This window comes from Pseudorca crassidens, chromosome 4, assembly GCF_039906515.1.
Source record: "Pseudorca crassidens isolate mPseCra1 chromosome 4, mPseCra1.hap1, whole genome shotgun sequence".
Taxonomy (NCBI): Eukaryota; Metazoa; Chordata; class Mammalia; order Artiodactyla; family Delphinidae; genus Pseudorca; species Pseudorca crassidens.
The window spans coordinates 34432099-34438363 of record NC_090299.1 but is presented as its reverse complement, the minus strand read 5'-3'; positions in this window follow the sequence as shown (position 1 = coordinate 34438363).

Below are 6265 nucleotides of genomic sequence, written 5' to 3'. Positions count from 1 at the left end.
AACAAGTGACTAATTAAAGCAAAATGCCCTAATACCTAGAGTGTGGGCTATGGGTCCTGACCATCTATATTCAAATGCTGTGTGTCCTAGGCAATAAGCTTAACCTCTCTGTGCCTCAGTTTCCCCTTGCACAGAATAGAAATAACAGGATCTAAGGAACAGTAAAGTGCTCAGAACAATACCTGGTAGATGGTAAACACTCAAAAACTATTAGTTATTAGTAATGCTCTGAGAGTCCTTTTAAACATAGGGTATTATTTTTCCTTTCTTTGCTGTATATTTGAACCCATTCTGTAAAAAGACACGACCGCATCAGGAGCAATTTCCGCATTTTCCCGATGATACTGACCCAAGTCTGAACCAAAAGGAGATTGGAGGTAAATGTTGCAGAGACAGCCCAAGAAGTAATTGCTAGTAGCAGGGTCAGAGAAAAAACTGGCATGCACTGAAGTGGGGAACCAAAAAGTCACAAGCACGTCAACACAACACGCTTGAACTCTGCCTCCGCTGATGTGAAGCGTCAGTGCCAGGGACGTGAGGTGAATGGCGGGAGAGCGCTTGCATTGAACTGTCAGCTAATGAAGTGGTGAGAAATTAGCAAGCCCTGTGATTTACACGCTAATTCTCCCTAATGCCACCTGGGGGCCTCCCACAGGCAGCGGCGCAGGGGAGTGGAAAATGGTGCCCTGCAGCCAGCAGCCCGCCTGCACTGCTCTACTCTCTTTGCCAAGCAACACAGCAGCCCGGCTTGCTCCCATTCACTGTGCGGCAAGCACTTGGCAGACTTCCCTCAGAGCATGGGCAAGCCTCAGCTACAGGAGCAAAATGATGACAATGAAAGGAATTTTAAAAGGCTTCCCACCTTTTTGCACTTTCTGTATGCTCCCTCCCTAACAATTGACTCAGCGGGCAACCTTCTACCTTTTCTGCAACCCTGCCATCTCCCTCTCACCACAAGAACTAGCCTGTGGAAATGGGCACCGTAATCAGTGCCCTCTGTGAAGCGAAACTCAGAAATAAGATTGGAGAGACAGGGCACCCAAGAGCCGTTATCACTGCATTTATCATCATTATTTAAAAGAGCTTTTTGGGTAAATCTTCGGCTTGTATTCCTCTAACAGAAATGCAGCTCTGCCCACCAGCCTGCTCCCTGAGCTCTTCTGTTGTGAAAGTAGCAGTTCTCACCCCAAAAACATGCCAGGGGGAAGCAGGAAAGGACCGTCTTAGTCTGCTGGCATCTTTCAGGCAAGAGGCCAAGTCAGCACTGAGGAAACAGTGTATGATTGTGGATAGAGCTGCTCTCCATATTATCATCATGTATTTCCTTGGACAGCCTTTGGACTGTTAAATGAAGAACGCTGTGTTTCAGCTCCCCTGGTAAGCAAGGGCTGGCTTTAAGACCATCAGGAAGGTGGAGAATGTTACAGTCTTCTCCGTTTCTCTAAGGTCACAGTGTAATTGTGCAGTGGGAGGAACGGGGCCCTAGAGATGGCATGACAGTCATTTCTCATTACCTCCCACTTGGTTAATTACATCTGTAGACAGCGATTGACCATGTGTGGATACTTCCATTACACGGAAGGGTGTAATGTGCTATAGACCTGGAATGGCTTTCAAAGGGGGAGAAAGCTGTTTATTCCAGGCACAAACCTATCTTGTTTCCAGGGGCCAGGCCAAAGGAATGGAAAGTGACATAAGGAATAGATTAGTAGTGATCAATACAGGAAAATCAGAACCCACATGACGCTTATACCCAATGATATATTTATATGTGTGCATCCCACTAGTTTATAAAGCATCACACAAAGGACAGCACCCTCACTTACTAATCTACCAAATTTGACCTTAAAAAGCAGACCCACTCATTCAGGTGCACTGTATATAGGCTATTCTGTGTGCCCTCTCTAAACTGTCATTCATCATTTCTCTCTCTCTCTCTCTCTCTCTCTCACACACACACACACACACACACACACACACACACGAAGACAAAAGACATTTGCAAGGGTGAGTCCTGCGAACCATGAAATCCAGATATACTACTACATACGTTTTTCTCAAGGGATCAAAAAACCCCAGTTACATTACAAACTAAGGGGACTTAACAAGAGAGAAAACAGAATTATAGAGAATGATAGACTGTTAGAACCAAAAATGAATCTTAGATATTATCCCTAGCAGAAATGCCCAGACTTTTTATTTAAAGAAAAACCTCTCCCCTAAGTGTTAATAAGAGGTACTTAAAAAGAGATGCCCATGATGAAGTAAAGTGATGCTACACACCACATCCTACTACTGGCAATTTGCAATGATGTCAGCTTATTAAAGATTCTGAGAATTTCCTGTTACCAAACATAATCCATTTAACTTAGTGTTACCTTAATTTATTAATTCAAGGAATACTTTTTTTTTTTTTTAACTGAAATCTTTTCAACATCCTGTAGAACAGTTATACTACAGTACGGAAATCCTGTTTTACTATAGTTCCATCGTTTTCTATAAATTTCTATATGCTAGTAATTCTCAAATTTTAGCATGCATTCGAGTCACCTGGGAATCTAATCCTTAGCGATTATTCAATAACCAGATAAAGCTTGGGAACCTGAATACATACCAAGCAATCCTAATACAGAGGGCTTCATGCCACACTTTGAGAGATACCAACCCATACACGTGCTTTCTGTCTGAATTTCCCAGGGGTTGAACTACACGTTGTTAACAAAAAAAGTTTGACAGTTAATTGGTTGGATGTCTGTAGCTTTGACTCTGAAAGTTTCAAGAGCTTTCTCAATATGAAAATGAGTGTTTGCTTCTCAAAAGTTATCGCAACTGGTGGTCCATTCACCTCTACACTTGGCTGTAATGCTGTGTCATTTTCATTCTTCACCTCACCCACTCATTTGCTTCACTATCCAGTTTTATTAATTTATTCATTCAACAATTATTTACAAGCCGTCCTCTGTGTGTCAGGTGCTGGATGCAACACTAGGGATAGCAGTGAACGAAAGAGACAAAAATCCTCACCCTTGTTGGCTGACATCCTAGCAAGAGGGAGACAGACAATAAAACATCAATGTTACAGATAGTAAATGACATAGTAAATCAGAGTTAACAGGTGATAAGCGTTATGAAAGAAACAGAGCAGGCTGAGGGAGGATCAGGGGTATGTGTGGGCAGGGGGCTGGGAAAAGGGCTACCATTTTTAAAAAGGGCAGTGAGAATGACTTAATGAAAAGTGACATTTGGGCAAAGTCTTGATGTAAAAGGAGGGGGCCTTTTACATACGGACAATGAGAGTCCAGGCCTGAAGAACGCAAAGCAGGCTGTCTCCTGTGGAGAAGGGGAGAAAAGAGGGCGTGTCTGGGGAAGGGAGAGTGGTCATTGCAGTCAGAGAGACAGCCAACACCAGATCCCCCAGGTCAGGGCTTTGACTTTCACTCTGAGGAAAATGAGAAGCCATTGCACAATGCATTTTCAGCACAGAAAATGAGATTTTCTGACTTAGGTTTGTAAAGGCTCTCAATTTATTTGACAGAATGTATTCACCACTCATTGGGTTTCTGCTGATACACCAGGCACTGGAGCTCGGTGCCCAGCATGTAGAAATGAACAGACAGTTCTCGTCCTCAGAAGCCACATGGTCACTGGGCTTCTGGTACAGCTTGTTGTAGGTCATTCTGTGTCTCCTTAAAATCCATTGTCCTTGCCCCTTGCTTAACCAAGCCCCTGCCCAGCGTCTACTTCGTGACCTCAGCACCCGAATGCCCCCCTGTGCTGATCGGTCAGATCGGTCAGGAGGTTCAGGTGCCCAGTCCTGTCCTGAACATACTGTGTGACCTTTGGCAAGACAAGAATCCCTCTTTTCTTGGCTTTTCCATCTGTTTATACAATTTTCTGCAGAAGTATATTTGTGAGGCCTGATGGGATAACCAGCTCTGAGAGCTTTCTGGTGTAATGAAAAACTGACAATTTTAATTTTCCCTCACATTATCATACTCTAAAATAAATAGAGAGTCGAGTAGATTCTCCAGCTATGCATTCTGGCAGCATTGCCTCAGCTGAAGACAGTCTACAAGTTGGCAGGCCAGAGCGAAGAGAAACTTATCTTAGTTCCTGGAGATAAAAACCTGCTAGTTTCAACAACTGAAATTCTGAGAGAGGGTTTTCTGGGGAAGAGCCATTTGCAGCAACAAAATCTCTTTTAGAATATTTACTCGCTTCCTCCTGCTAACTTCTTTCTGTTGAGGAAGGATGCAAAAAGTCACATTTCACTTCAGCCTCAAACTTAATTCTAGATGATCAGACTTGGCTTGCTCACGTCACTTGTCAGTCATCAATAGATACTTAAGAGACAAACCCTCCATTCTCAGAAAATGGAAAGTAAAATGACAGGTTTCAGGCTTCCCTGGTGGTGCAGTGATTGAGAGTCCGCCTGCCGATGCAGGGGACACGGGTTCTTGCCCCGGTCCGGGAAGATCCCACATGCCGCGGAGCGGCTGGGCCCGTGAGCCATGGCCACTGAGCTTGCGCGTCCGGAGCCTGTGCTCCGCAACGGGAGAGGCCGCAACAGTGAGAGGCCCGCGTACCGCCGAAAAAAAAAAAGACAGGTTTCAAGGAAAGTCGTGCAGTAAACCAGAATAATGATTATCACGGCTTCGGGATGCATATGCAGCCTTTATGAAGAGCAATGCCATTTTTATCAAATGCTTATGATGTAACCTCACCAAAATCAGGGCAATTCAGGGATTTGGCAGGCTACTGGGAGAAGAGAAATGCAACACAATGCCATTTCAGACTGCAGTATGCATTGGAGCTAAGCTACTCTAGATGTTTCCCTTTTATCTTCATTTAATGGTTCCTCTAGATACAAAGTCAGTATCAGCCAAGCAGCAGAATTTAAAACCTACTAATTAATAGCAGGATGCTTAGGTAAGCAATTCTGTCTCTGGGTATATAATTATATTTTTGGAGCTTTCATTTTTCTCTCTTACCTTCCTCTGTCAGATTTTACGACTGGAGCAAGGGAGTAGTGGGAACACCTAAAATCTTAGGTGGCTGGAGCATGATGAATTTTACTTAAACAGTAAGAGATAAGCTATGCTATTTACCTTCCACCATGTGATTATACTGTTCTATCAGTTGTGAGCTCAAAAAAAATTGTACAGGGACCGAGGATTACAACTCACAAAGAATAACGATGGTTGTAAGGTGAGATGGCTGCCTCTCACCATTATCGACTGACTTCTTTTTTAAAAAGTAAAAGCAAAATTAGTCCATTTTCCCTATTCGAGATTCTTGAACTTCAGATTATCAGCAAAACATGTTGCTGCAACTGCTCTGTCAATCCCCAGCCCTGGATCAGTCCTACCATTAACTTTCTCCACTCCTGCTTCCAGGCAGCTGGGCATGGAAAGAAAAATCCTATAGCTCTGTTTACTGGCACTGCAACAAATCTATGTTCTCCAGCAGCCGCTGGGCTCCCAGTGCTACTGGCAGTCCTTTTATCTGTCCCAAGCCAGCTCCGTTTCAGATTTCCCTTACAGCTGTTCTAACCTTTCAACATGCTTAACGATCCCCTCATTCTAAGTAGATGCCCTTGTCCATGTACCAGATAAAATAGAGGTACTCTCCCCTCCACCTGCAGCCTGCCTGACATCCACGGGGGCACCCATCTTTTCCCTCCCTTCCTCCTAAATCAGAGAACAGTTGTCTTTTCTAATCCTCAAATTTAACACTTCTATAGGATATTGGACACCATCTCCTCAGACATCTTCTAGGACCTCATTTCATTAGTCATTTCCCATCACATTTTGGTGTCTTTAATCCATCACTCCCTGTTCTCTGGCTTCTACCCTTTGGTCTGCAAATTTGCTCAACATTTTCCTTATCCATGCACACGCTTGTGTGCGCACACACACACACACAATTCTTTAATCATTTCAGCCTCTCACTCATGCTGCAGATTGCCTTGTATAGCAATTATCTGTTTACATGACAGTTTTCAACTGGTCCAGTGGTTTTTAATTGTTGTGTCAGATCCCTTCAAGAATCTGATTTAAGCAATGGACCTTTTCCCTGGTGACGTGCACATACCTACCTACCTACACACACACACACACTCACTCACTCACTAACTCACTCACAACTCTACGTACAATTCCAGCTTGTTCACTGACCACCACCCCCACCCAGAGAAGACAGTACTGTGCTCATCAATAATTCCAGTTCTACTCCTCTTCCGGGCACACTGGAGAATTACACTGCC